This window comes from Schistocerca cancellata, chromosome 2 (assembly GCF_023864275.1).
Source record: "Schistocerca cancellata isolate TAMUIC-IGC-003103 chromosome 2, iqSchCanc2.1, whole genome shotgun sequence".
NCBI lineage: Eukaryota > Metazoa > Arthropoda > Insecta > Orthoptera > Acrididae > Schistocerca > Schistocerca cancellata.
Genome location: NC_064627.1, coordinates 255376855 through 255391862, shown reverse-complemented (window position 1 = coordinate 255391862; position 15008 = coordinate 255376855).

Genomic DNA, 15008 nt, shown 5'->3' with positions numbered 1-15008 from the left:
TTCTCTGAAGTGGTTTGTTTTAATAACATCATAAAATTCACAACAAGAAAGTTCTGAATTAAATTTAACGTTCGGCAGCTGTTTAAGAGTAGATACTGAAAGTACATCGCTTTCTGCAGCCCCGATGTTCCCCACGATTGAAAAACCTCTTCCAAGTGGAGGAAATCATCGTTAATGCCATCTTCGTCTTTAAAAAAAATCTTAAGTTTGGTGAAGCAGTAGGATTAATAGTACTCTTATGTTTAGCTCTTTTCACCTAGCGTTTAATATCAGCCTTTCCTTTGTGTGCAACAGAAAATTGTACAGTACATAGTGTGCAATAAACGCGTTCATTGTTATTGTCCTTACACAATTTCAAACATCTGTACTCCTGTTGCGGGTGTATATTAAACACACAGTTTATTTTGCCCACTGTTAAACGATGAGACAAAAAACCAATAGTAGGATTATTTGACACACGGAAACAACGTAAACATATTGCTCTTGTTGTGTTGCCAAATGACTAACGCTAAGCGAAAAGTTCTGAGGGAAGCGGTAAGATATCGGCGATCACTCCAAGGTCGGGTTCGCAGCTGGTGGTCGTGCGGTAGCGTTCTCGCTTCCCGCGCCCGGGTTCCCGGGTTCGATTCCCGGCGGGGTCAGGGATCTTCTCTGCCTCGCGATGACTGGGTGTTGTGTGATGTCCTTAGGTTAGTTAGGTTTAAGTAGTTCTAAGTTCTAGGGGACTGATGACCATAGATGTTAAGTCCCATAGTGCTCAGAGCCAGAGCCAAGGTCGGCTAACAGAGGTACGGCCGTAAGAGAGGGTTTAAATACGTGATGTCGAACACACAGGTCTAAAATTTAAAAAAAAAATCCTCGCCAGTCATAAAACGCTCACGCCCCAGACACTTTTGCCATCCTTGACACCTTAAAAAACCAGGCCTGTACGGGCTAATTCCGGACGTATGGAAAGCCAATGCGTAACACCAGGCTTAACACAACGTGTTTGGAGCAGCAAAGGCAGGTAGTGGAAAGTAGCTACAGGGATAAACACTTATAGACTTTGTTATAATGTATTAATGACAACCATAAATCAGAGCGCCTCAGAATCAATTACAGACAAAACATTTGCGCTCAGATTCCCTGAACATCACTTGATAAAATCATAAACCAAATATCGCTTTAGAAAAAGAGACAGTATATCTTACACTAAATGCTTTCTTGGAGAGAACTTGATAAACACAACTAATGTTGCCTCACAATAAAATAAGCACACAGGGCCAATCAGCAAACGTGCGGGGTGAATATAATTAACGGATAGCTGCCCACAGCGGGTCAGTGTGGGCTGTAATTGTCGCATGGCTGTGAAACTTGGTAGATATTCTAATGCGTTAATGGGGTACCGATTTACGCTGGAAAAAAAATTGTTCCCATTTTGGCCACCAGGTGCAAATCTAGCGCTGCGAATTCAAGGAAGACATATAGAAATGCTTCCATAGGTGACGGATTAGGAACGGGACATGGACAGAAAAGCTCAAAAAAGTGAGAAAGGCATAATGTTGATTTTATTAGTAACCGCACTGAACAAAATTTGTTCAATAGGAGCATCGGAGACGTCGACGAGATGGTGCACCCGTAAAACGACGTGATCAACAATTGCTCGCAGCAGTTCCGATAGAATCTGAGCAACGTGTTCCTGTATACTGACCTTCAGATGAGGTAGAAACTGAACGTGTCTCTGGTAAAAGCGTTATTTTAGATATCACCAAAGCGAAAAGTCACAAGGATTCAGATCAGGTAATCTTACAGGCCATGCGTCTGAGAAACCACTGGAGATAACACGTTCGTGGAAGGTTGCGTTAAGCAGATATTTCACTGCGGGAGCGACGTGACATGTTGCCTCATTTCATGAAAACAGTGGTTTCCACAGATCTGCGCTCTTCGAAAGCAGGAAGTACGTGCCGTACAAAGAGTCTCGATAGCGTGCATATGTCACGGTACATCTGGAAGGCCCTTTGGGTGTATTGCCTTCAAAGAACAGACCGAGATAAAGATGCTTGTGAAAACGAATCACACCAGCATGTACGGCGAATTAGGTAGTTCTGTGTATTCACTGCACCCTGCAGCGCGAAATTTGATTCGTCACTTCATGGAATATTGGTTGGCCACATGTCATCAACTGGGTGGCGTAGCTTGCCTTAGACGGGCCCTACAACTGGGTGGCCGGCCAGTGTGGCCGAGCGGTTCTAGGCGCTTCAGTCTGGAACTGCGCAACCGCTACGGTCGCAGGTTCGAATCCTGCCTCGGGCATGGATGTGTGTGATGACCTTAGGTTAGTTAGGTTTAAGTAGTTCTAAGTTCTAGGGAACTGATGATCTCAGATGTTAAGTCCCATAGTGCTCAGAGCTATTTGAACCATTTTACTACTGGGTGGCGTAGCTTGCCTTAGATGTGCCCTATATAAAAATTTGTCGCTGGGCCCTTTAACCGACAGTGGCGAAGCTCAAATGGAGGGCAAAGATTTTCCACAAAAAAACAAAAACTCTCATTGTGAATAAAATAAACATTTATTGAATAAATATAAATTACATAGTTAAGTAATTATTCACAATTCATGCTCCTAGGCGTCAAGTTAGCCAAAGAATTCAAATATGTGCTTTTCTCGCCTTTTTTCGGAAAACTTACGTGTTATATCATCCATAGCTGGAGACGATTTTAGTTTTTCGATATGTTCTGCCTCTTCATTTGCAAATGAGAAGAGTGTCATCGGTTTTAATACTTCGAATGTATTACTAAGATCACAGAGGCTTTGAAATCTTTGTTTAGTTTGAGAAATTAATATATCTAAACAGCGATTGTACACACTTACTTTGAAGTACGGTCTCGGGTCTCCGGTCTGAAATTCTTTCATCTTCTGACAACTCATCAAAATATCGCTTCATCATCTACCGACTTTTATTTTGGAAAACAGTTGTTACCGCCCACTCTTTTGCTAGGTCTCTGGAATCGTTTAGCAAACCGTTGAATGAATTTTGATTCCTTATTTATGTCAGTCTATTCAAAACATTGCATAAAAAGTTCTCGGTTTACTTGCCGCCTCAAATTTGGATAAAATCCCAAGCTTTCGATGACCATCTCCGTCATCTTCGTCAGTTTTACCCCTGACGAAGAGGACGGAGGTAGTCATCGAAAGCTTGGGATTTTATCCAAATTTGACGCGGCAAGTAAACCGAGAACTTTTTATGCAAGGACTCCGTCGCGAAAGACTTCGTAGTCATATTCAAAACATTACTTAGTAAAATACTAGTTTTCTGTAAGTCATTATTTTCATGCTGTAGAGCCTTAGAAATTGGATTAATCATTTCAAATAATAAATTAAAAAAGGCGACAAGCACTATAAAATCGTAGTTCTCTAAAATATTAATTATAGCTTTACTTTCGTCATGCTCGCCTTTTTTTAATGGAAATTAAATTTATCTGGTACAAAGTTTTCATTATTAATGAATAATTTTCCCTTATAGCTGATACAGTGTCGTATCTTGAACATTCTAGCAGGGCATACCTTGTTAAGAGTAATTTTATATTTTAAATATGCTATTTATCGTTACTCAGTATTGACCAGCGTTTTATATTATTGCCAAAAAAGGTGTATATTTATTTCCAAATTATCGAAAAAAGACACTTCACGAATACGTTTTGCAACATCATTTAAAATTAAATTTAATACGTGTGATGCACAGTGAGTATAATCGTCATTAGCCGCATGTTCTTTTATAAGGGCTTGTAATCTTCCATATACACCCGACATATCATTTGCTCCATCGTAACTCTGCCCTATGCAATCTGACGAACCCATTCCATATTCTTTTATAGTATTTAAAATTTCAATTTTAAGCCCTTCTGCACTACAATCAGCTACTGATATAAACGCCAAAAATGACTCATACAGTTTTATTTCTTTAGACACACGATCATTATTTTCTACTATCGAGGTATATCGAAAAAATACAGAAAGCTGGTCAGTTTTTGACAGGTTTTGAGTTGTATCCAAAATAATCACCATAAATGAAGCTTTTTTTAATTTCAAAAACAATATTTTCTTTAACTGCAGTAGCAAGTAAACTAACAATCTCATTTTGAATCGTGGGGCTTAAGTCATTTATTTCACCTTTTGGATTTAAAAGAAGTTCTTTTAAAATAGGATCATAATTCGATAGTGAACGTAAAATTGACATGAAATTTCCAGATTCAGAATTATGGCCTCTTAATGGGAAATTACATGAAACTAAAGGAATTATGGTATTAATAACACGACGCAGTACAGCTCGCCAGATAGTAATTTTCTATTGATTTCACTTTGCAGTAAAGTAAAGATGGTATTACTTTGTAACCAATTCTTACAGGACAGAGCAGCTTTAATATACTGCTGCTAGTTTTCATGGTCAAATGTACATTCTGTAAAATTGCTTCCAACTGAACCACCGTTAAAAACATCGTTGACCCATGCGGAGGAGTATGATTTGTTTTGACCATCTGCAAACAACCTCTGTTACTGACAATACGGTTTGTTTAATATATTAAAATGACATAGCCATGGCCTTGAAAATTTTATACCAGCCTTGTTGAAATATGAGTAATGATAGGTTGAACAACATCGCTTTGCTTCTGGATCCTTTGGAAACGGTCCTTGTGGTTTAAATGGGCCCGATTTAAAAATTATTTTACGTGCACATTCAGTAAGGCTGTCACCAAAGATATATTGTGAAATTCCTCAGACTTATTACGACATTCGGTATGGGTTTCTTCCATTTTTCGTGCCTCTGGTAAGCAAGTGGTTCCAGATGAATCTAAAAATAAATTGAAGTAATTAGAAATTGAGATTTTTTGGAGAATACACAAAACTGTAGGGTTAAAATGTTCATTAAGCAGATGTTTAATTTTTTAAATTAATCTTTATACCAGGCTTGGTGAACCCAAATTTTTTCATGGGCCCTTTTGATGACGTGTCACAGCGGACCATATTTTGTAGCTTCTTCAAAGATCACTGCGGTGTGGGGGTTGCGAGGTGCAGAAGGCGGATAAACAACGCTGCGATGGAAGGAGTGAAATAAATAGACTTAATTTGCGCTATCTTATTCAGTGCAAGCAAAACACACACACATACACCATTTTCCACCGCTATGGTGGAGATTCGACGAATACAATTGGTATTTCGTGGAAGCACTTTCTTTTCAGAGTCACTGATATTCGTATGTGGTACATTTTTCTACCAAAGAATATGACATTAAAGTATGCCGGTTCTGATACCGATATTTCATGAGTAAGAGAAGACTGACAATTAAAATACGCTACTTATTAAACTTCTACTATCCCGGGAGGTATCCTTGAGGCGTTGAAAAGTAATAAGTAATGTGCTAGGAAAACTTCCCTCACCCGTCTAGTAATATTAGAAATTAAACTTAGCACTCAACAAAGCGACAATAACAACATTAAAACATACATGCCGTAACTGATACTGCAGCGCAGCACAAATGATCACTGCGTAGATTGGCTGATATTTCAAAGCAGCACGAAAAGTTCTAAGCATCACGGGCGAGATTCATTCGGAACATAGGGTAGGGTGACCAAATTATTTTCAGTGAAAACCAGAACACATTCACCTGGGTGCCAATGGACACCTCATTCCACATGAACCCAGTTTTCTTAATTGTAAATATTAATGTTTTGTTGATACATTTTATTAACCCTATTATTATAACTAATAAGGGGATACAAAAGATTGATATAATCTAGATCATCTGTATAATTAATGACATTTAATAAATGTATACAGTAATAAAGAAATGTATTACGATTTTTAAAAAAATTACAGCCATTCAACTGTTAATCAATTAATATTAACATGAGCTTTAATATTACTGAGCACTTATAGATGGAATTGACTGTCCTTGGAGAAAAGGATATTTTTCACTGCTTCCAGCCTTCTTGATAATGTTTTTGTTCTCTGAGACACAGTGATAAAACTCGGCACAATCCATTTTGTAGTTGTACAGGATCTGCAGGATTGCTTCAAGAGAGTCCACGTCCATTCTGTTTCTTTCATCAGTCCACTGGATATTCGTGAACGAAAATATTCTTTCCACATTGGCATTATGGGCTGAGATTGCAAATAAATACCTTGCAATTATTACCAACTCAGAGTAATGCTGAAGACAGTCACAGGTTTAAAAAAACTCACCCACTTCTCATGACATTCCAATGGTGTTTTTTTTTTTCATCATTCCACTTGTGAAGACTTTCTTCAACAAAATTTGTCAGTATGCCGAACAGATCAAAGAGAATGGAATCATCGATTTCAATCTCTTTGCTCTTCAAATAAGAAACTGTCTCTTCAACACTTTGCCATTTTGGCACTCTCTTCAGTAACATCCAATCAAACACCGGCGATGAGGGTAAATATGAGCCGCTCCACTTGCTCGATATTCTACACAAGTGTCATAAAACTTGTTAACTTCTTCTCTAAAACTCCTTTCCGCTGCTTCTGATACTTCTGCTCTTTTAAGGACAGATTTAACATTAAAAGAAATGAACTTCTGTTCTCTCCTCTTAGTAACAGTTTCAAGACTATTTTTCAAAACATCATTTACCTCTATTACACTTTTCGTGCTTTCCTCAATTTCCTTTATCCCATGCTGCAAAGTGCTAAGCTGACTGTGAATGAACCATAAGTAGGCTTCACTTAAAGGGTTACTGAAAAACTGAACCAATATTTTGGGGGCTTTGTCTTCATTTAGGAATAAATCTTTTAACAGTTCAAACAGGCGGATTACTCTTTCAACTGCAGGAAGCAGTGATAACCAGCGAGTTTTTGAGTGACACATTACATTCATATATTCAGTTCCCACATAATCACAGAACTCCTTAAGCCTCTCTGTTCTAACTGTATGTATGTAAAAGTGTGAGTATACCTTCATGACGATAGTTTCAACATCGCAGCTTAAACTGTCAGCAGATGTCTGCACGCTATTGTGTAAAACATGTGCAGGGCACCCTACGCCTTCAATGTTTTCATGCAATGTTGCCTTTAATTTGGTAAATACGTTGCATTTGCCTTGTCTTTTTAAACCACCAAAGTCTGTGCTGGTGTTGTCTCCACAAAATGTCACACATTTATTTTTCTCAAGATCAAACATTTCGATATTATTCATACAAAATCTTGAAATTTCGTCAGATCTTTCATTAGGTAGGGAACTCACCTTCAAAAGTTTGGTCTCAATTCCCTGATTAATATCGAAAAACTGAACAACAAACGGAAATATTTTAGTGGCCTTATGATTGCTGGCATCAGTGGATATCCCGTAGAAAGAAGACTTTTTGATGTATTCAAGGCTTTCCTTTACACTCCGGGGAGCAATAACTCCTTTCACTAAGGCTGACACTTTAGTTCTTGCTGCACTAAACTTTTTTGCAATGGAAGAATCATCAAACATAACGCTGTTAAGCTTATTAGTACAATCACTAGATCTATAAGTTTGGTAATGTTTTACCGTGTGGTAGGCTAGTGTAAGCTCGGCTGCTCGAACTTTCGTCTCTTCACTTGACTGATGTTTCACAAAATAATTTTGTAGAGTTTTACTGCAGCTCGGTGCACTGTATCTGTTAAAGTGTTTCTTTGACCTGATGTTATCAACTATGTTGGAAAGTTCACCATGACTTATACTAATAAAACAGGTACATACGGAACACTCTGCTTCGTAATCAAAACGACCTTTCTTAATGAAATTCCATTCCCTGGAATAACACTCACTGAACTTGCAGGCACGTTTCGGCATTGCGTTTCACAGTACTGCAGCAATAATACCACTAATATGAGAAAAAACTATTGCAGTTTGTCTGACAAAACACCAACTACTACACTGTTCTGACAATGAGTGTGTGAGTAAGTGGCGCGACAATCGGGCGGTTTCATAGCTCTTTTACAATAATACAACTTACTACTTGTTGGCCAAAGTACCGCTCAAAGTAAATTATTGCCTGACTGTATCAATACTGCTACTGTGATTACTAGTATGGGACAATGGACGTTTTAGACAAATAAGCTAAAATATATTAATTTCTTGTGTTGTATTTCCTTTAATATAGCAAAATCCCAAAAATTTGAGAAAGTTTCACGAAATGTATTTAAAAACTGAATTCCGGGACTTTTGAGCGTCCCGAAACAAATTTCCGGGACACCGGAACACAGGGATGAAAACCGGGACAATCCCGGTTTTCCGGGACGTTTGGTCACCCTAACATAGGGAGATAGTCAAAATGTGAATAAACTAGTGGGGCCCAGGGCTTAGTTTGGGCCGGAACAGGCGCGAACGGCGTTTCCGCACCTCCGAGGGAAGATTTTTTTTGGAATCGAGTCGATCAAGATCGCACCGAATGTCGAAAGTAGTACACTTATTTTAAAACGTAATGTAAAATAGAATTCGCCACTGCGCAGACACCGGTGAACGTAAAAATGATTGGCCGGTGTGTTACGAAAGAGTGTTAGCGATTTGTTTGCAAAAAACATTCCTCACGAATATCAATTTCCAATAGCCGCAAAAACGAAATGTGCCTTGACTGACCTCTGTATTGGTGCTCTTGCCATTTGCAATTCTCTGTGAGTTTGGTGTATATTGAGAGATATTTCTGTTTGCTCATGTTACACTTCTGCAAAGCTTTACTTAACGTATACTGCAGTGTTCCTGTCCTTTTTCGATATAAAATGTGCCTTTCTTTTCTTTGATGAGCTATTTCCTAATACTCTCCATTCGTGGCAAATGAATGTTGTAATAAACACTACGTAAGCATATTGACCTATGATGTATTCCAAGGCGCATCAAGACTAGAAACAAATATTTGTAGCAGCTCTAAGACGAAATTAATGGTCTTGGGGGAATACGTAACCAGCAAAGTCAACCCATCGGATATACCATCCTGATTCAGACGTTTTCGTCTAACCTATAGTCCATAAATTCATTGATCTTACTCGAAAAATTCGATTATCCTCCTAACTTATAACGAAATTTCCATCGGGCCAGTTGCCCAAGCAACTATTTTTTTTCTGTTGGAGGTATCAGGTCTTATTTTGTTTTCATTATGCGTGACAAAGCGCAGATATTTGTGAAACATAGTTTTTAACATTTGGTTAAATGTACCGTACACGCTGATAATCGCAGCTCCGGACCTGCAATACGCTAGAAACGAGTCAACAATGGGTAGTTAGCTCTGTAGTTTCATTTCTTGCATTCATTTCGGAAAAATGATTACTGTAACATTGGAAGTTTGTGTTAAAATGAAATGTAATTACGCTCTGGACTGAAAAAAATGGTTCGTAATTCGCCTTAGCCGAAATTCGTGTTAACCGATAAAATTAACTATTAGAACTAATGTATTCCTACCTGGATCAGTTTTTTTTTTTTTTTTTTTTTTTTTGGCGTTAACCATGAGATCGTCTTGGGCGATTTCGCTCTAAGGGGTTAAATAGTAATACCGTATTAAACTAATAAAATTTTTATTTTATTAAATGTGTAGTTAATATAGTCTACATTGACTGATTTTATTTTTCATCGCCCTTTCCACACCAAATGTGCTGGTTGGAAGAGATCTCTTCCTGATATGAGCTCACTGTCGTAAACAAATTAAAAATATCACCATCTTTTTGATTGTGTAAGATAAAAAATTTATTTAATTAATGCACACTGCACGAAGCGCGTAAAATTAAACATCTATGTACATACACCTAATGTGGGAAAACTTGTGCACATAAAATTATGGAATGTATTTTCTTATGAAGGTGCGTACTGCGTATGTACAAACTAACGAACGCGCTGCTGGCTGGCATTCACCTAGCGCACTTTGTTCGACTAGACGATAGACCTAGATACAACTTCTTACACGCCGTTGCTCTCGAGCGACATGCATCGGAATCGCATCCTTAATCTAACCTTACGGTTTGATACCTCAATTCAAATATAATTATGTATGTTGTACATTTCCGCGATGACGTATAATAATATTTACGTCACTGCGTCTTACGTTACACAGTGTAGAAAGCTACTTGACGTGACCTAAATCATAAACAAGAAGTATTTTTTTCCGAGGAGATAGGTAAGGTTTTAGTACTTACCTTTGCAAAGTAAATCACTCAAAAAATCTGATTGCTGAAAAAAATGAAGAAATTTTGAGCAATTTCTTTATAACTTCTTCGTTCTTCTGAACTTCTTCTTTTCGTAGCTCCACTGGGGTAATCTCTCTTTCTTCCACTCATCTGTTGCACAATTAAACTTATTAACTAGATTTACAACGTTTGAACGTCATGAACCACTTGCACAGATAGAAATATACGTGTATCGATTGTTGTCACTGAACTGAAAACGACAAATGCCGTAATTTTTGTTGTCTACTGATGTGCGCCGCGGGAAATCTGAGACGTTCAGTGATGCCAGCATTTGGACACCCGTTAATTCAGCGTTTAGGGTACGGCCTAAGACTTAAGGTAACTTGCCAGTGAACGGCTGGAAAAACAGTAAGAATTTTCATAAAGTTTATGAGGGTCTAACTACATAATGTGAACTCTGAATACAAAGAAATTTTAGAACAATGAGAGTGTTTTAAAGATGAAGGTTTTGGTATAAGAATCAGAACAGTTTTGATATAAACTTTATGATATAAATGTATATGTCAGTCAGTAATTTAAAAGTATTCCTGTCAGTCTATGTTTGAAGTCTTCAGACTTATTAACTACTTTTCTTAGATGCTTAAAACTTTGTGCGCACATTGTTATCTAAAAAGTAGATTACAACAAATGATTTCAATCAATAGTTTTTATACTATATACTGCAGAGAAGGCCCACACTTTGATGGGGACGACAAAATTGGATCAGTAGCTTAAGGAACACTAGTTCACAGAGCACATAGTACGTTAAATCGCCTGGCACGAGCTTAGCAATACTATAATAACACCCCAAAGGGGCAAGTTAACTGTAGAACACGCCAGGACGGAAGTATATTACAAAATAACACAATTTGAACTTGAAGTGGCATTGCCCCTAAGACAGTCATACACAAAACAACATCAAATTATACACTTTCTGGGATAGCATTGAAGAGAACAACAACTTAAGCGCATGTGATGTTTCTGTCAAACCCCACCGGGACGTCTCTCTCTCTCTCTCTCTCTCTCTCTCTCTCTCTCTCTCGGTGTGCCCTTGCACAGGGACCTACACCACGCATAGAATTCACTGGTGTACGGCCAGTCCTGTCTTCACAGGAACCACGACGCCAGGCGACGTTCGCCCACTCGGCACAGGACCGATATCGGGGTGCTGATGACAAGTTGGCGCTAGAGGCTGGCTCAGGCGTGTCCTCCACACCAGACTGTCACACTGATGACAATTGCGTCAGCGCTGCGCAGCCGCCACAACTGCTTTGGCTCAAATGGCTCTGAGCACTATGGGACTTAACTTCTAAGGTCATCAGTCCCCTAGAACTTAGAACTACTTAAACCTAACTAACCTAAGGACATCACACACATCCATGCCCGAGGCAGGATTCGAACCTGCGACCGTAGCGGTCGCGCGGTTCCAGACTGTAGCGCCTTTATCCGCTTGGCCACCACGGCCGGCCACTACTGCTTTCCCTGCTCGCTGTCTTCCTCGTTAGGTCTTCAAAGATTGACCATCTTCCTCCAGCTTCTCCGTGGCAGACGCCAGACTGCGTGGTCGGCCCACGTTGTGGTATACGCGGCACTTGGAACAGCCCTTTCTGTCCGCAAGACCACTTACAAGGGGACCGCACCTGCTCATCATCAAAGATTTCATCCAAATTTGTGGTATATGCTGGGTCGGGTCAGAGATGAAAAAGTGGCCGGGTGTGAGTAGGATTTGCCCAATGAGGATTCTGTGCAAATTTAATTATGTATATAGCCAATTTATCCATTCGGGGAATCGAGGACATTGACGACTTTTGCCTGTTATCGTCAGTGATACTGGCAACATATCGGTCCTGACTCCTGACAATGTTTTAATTTCAAGCCTGAAGTCGGATAACAGATGACGGAAGAACATTTTTTTTCGTGTGACATTAGTACAAATTAACACTTCCGGATGTTCCCCTTTACTTGTACTATAAAACCTTGATTCCTGACGCATTTCATGATTCTAGGTCAGCGGGAAGCACCCTGTAAGTTCTGATGAATGAATTTGCGAGTCTCAAAATCTGTCACATAAATGGAAGTGTGTTTTGGCTGCGTTGACTTAGAAGCTTAAGATCTCTCACCGCCAAGGGACAATAGACCTTAATACGCTACAAAAATTTGAACCTGGTACGTCTACTCGTTCCTGAGCGAAAGAGTTCTTTACAGTCAGACAGACGGATAACACAGCGGTCATACATGGGTTCCGTTTTTACAGACTGAGGCATGGAAACATAAAAAAAAAAAAAAAAAAAAAAAACAGTTTGGTGTTGACGGCCGCGAGTCCCCACCCAGGGAGGTTCGGCCGCCGAGTTGCCACTGTTTTCAGGTGGCGTTACGTTAGGCGACTTGCGGGTCGTTTATGATGAAATTATGATGCGAACAACAAGACAACACAACACCCAGTTCCCGACCAGAGAAAATCACCGACACGGCCGGAAATCGAACCCGGGCCCCTTCATAGTAATCAAACGCCCTGACCATTCAACTTAGATAGCGGATTACTAAAGTGGTAATCCGAGGGTCATGGGATCAAGTAATATTGGAAACTTTTTCCTTATTCATTTTTTTCTGTATTGTTATTTTGAAACCTTTGCAATAAAGCTAGGCCGGCAGCGGCCTATCAACGCCACTCTTCGGCCACAGAGAACACATACAGAAAACAGAAAGACAGAAAAATAAACAAACATGGTGGATAAAAACGGGAGACAGACTCAGCAAAATAAATGGAGCCGTTCACGGACGCACTGTTTGGATAAAAACGGTCGTCACTGTACACAACGGGGAAGACAGAGTTTACACACGTTAACGGAGGAGCACAAACGGACAGACACTTAAGCACTGACGCGAAGACCCACACAAGCACTGCCGACGGCCGGCCGAGGTGGGTGAGCGGTTCTAGGCGCTACAGTCGGGAACCGCGCGACCGCTACGGTCGCAGGTTCGAATTCTGCCTCGGGCATAGATTTGTGTGATGTCCTTAGGTTAGTTAGGTTTAAGTAGTTCTAAGTTCTAGGGGGCTGATGACCTTAGAAGTTAAGTCCCACAGTTAAAAAAAAAAAACTGCCGACGATCTCCGGCGCACGAAGATGCACTGTTCACACGAAAAAGCTGGGGACCTGCCAAAGGGAAGAGGTGAGGGTATGAGGGAGAGGGGGAGGGTGTTGATGCCAGTGGCAGAGGAGAAGGGAGGGGTAGGGGAGAGAGTAGGGTGTGTGTCTGTGTGTGTGTGTGTGTGTGTGTGTGTGTGTGTGTGTGTGTGTGTGTGTGGAAGCCCGGGGGAGGGGGGAGGGGAGGGAGACAGGAAGAGAGGAGGGAGAGAAGCAAAAGAGGGAAAGAGGAAAGACACAGGGGGAGGAAGGGGAGGATCAAAGTTGGTAGGAGGGGGAGAGCGTCATCAGGGAGGGGAAGTTGGCTGAAGCCAACTTGGGCAAGGGTATGGAGTGTGGAGAGATGGAGAGCGGGTGGGATATGGGAGGCACGGCAGCAGACGGGAGTGGGAAAGGATGGGAGAGACAAGTGGATTAGGGGGATCGTGTCTGTTCGAGGAAAAGGAGGAGGTGTGGGAATGGAATAAAGTCGTAGAGGATCCGCATGGGGGAGGGGAGGCAGATGCGATAGGCGAGATGGAGCGGATGGTGTTCCAGGATTTGAAGGGATTTGTAGAAGGTAGGAGGCGCGGCGATCCAGGCAGGATGGGCATAGCAGAGTATAGGGCGGATGAGGAATTTATAGGTGTGGAGGACAGTGGAGTGGTCCAGACCCCAAGTGCGGCCAGAAAGGAGCTTGAGGAGGCAGAGTTGGGAGCGTGCCTTGGCTTGGATCGTCCAGAGATGGAGGGGGGGGGGGGGAGGGGGGGGGTCCAGGAGAGGCGACGGTCAAGGGTGGTGCCAAGGTACTTGAGGGTGGGTGTAAGGTTGATAGGATGGCCGTAGATAGTGAGACAGAAATCGAGGAGATGGAAGGAAGGGGTGGTTTTGCCTACAATGATCGCCTGGGTCTTGGAAGGATTGACATTGAGCAGCCACTCGTTACACCAAATGGCGAATCAGTCATGAGGGGATTGGAGAAGGTGGTGGGAGCGAGGGCAAGGAAGACAGTGTCATTGGCGTACTGGAGAAGGTGTAAGGGAGGTGAAGGCAGCGGCATGTCCGCTGTGTGAAGAAGGTAGAGAAGAGGGGAGAGGACGGAACCTTGGGGCACACTGCCAGAGGGGTAGAAGGTGTAGGAATTCGTGTTATGGATGGTGACATAAGAAGGACGGTGGGAAAGAAAGGAGGCGATCAAACAGACGTAGTTAATTGGAAGGGCAAAGATTTGGAGCTTGAAGAGGAGACCGGAATGCCATACACGGTCGTAGGCACGTTCAGGGTCGAGGGAGAGGAAGATGGCAGAGCAACGGGAGTTGAGTTGTTTGGAGAGGAGGTGAGTGACGTGAAGGAGAAGGTCATCGGCAGAGAAGGACGGCCGAAAGCCACATTGGGTAGAAGGAAGGAGGTGGTGCTGGTGGAGATGCTGGTGGATACGTCGGGTGAGGATGGGTTCCAGGACCTTGCTGAAGGCTGAGGTAAGGCTGATGGGACGGTAGGAGGAGACAGCGGATGACAGTTTGTCGGGTTTGAGGAACATCAGGATCCGGGAGGTTTTCTACAGGTCGGGGTAGAAGCTGGTGGACAAGACCACATTATGCAGTCTGGCCAGGGTGGAGAGGAAGGAGGCAGGAACTTCACGGAGGTGACGATAAGTAACACGGTCATGGCCGGGAGCGGTGTTCCGTTTCGCGCGGAGTGTAGATATG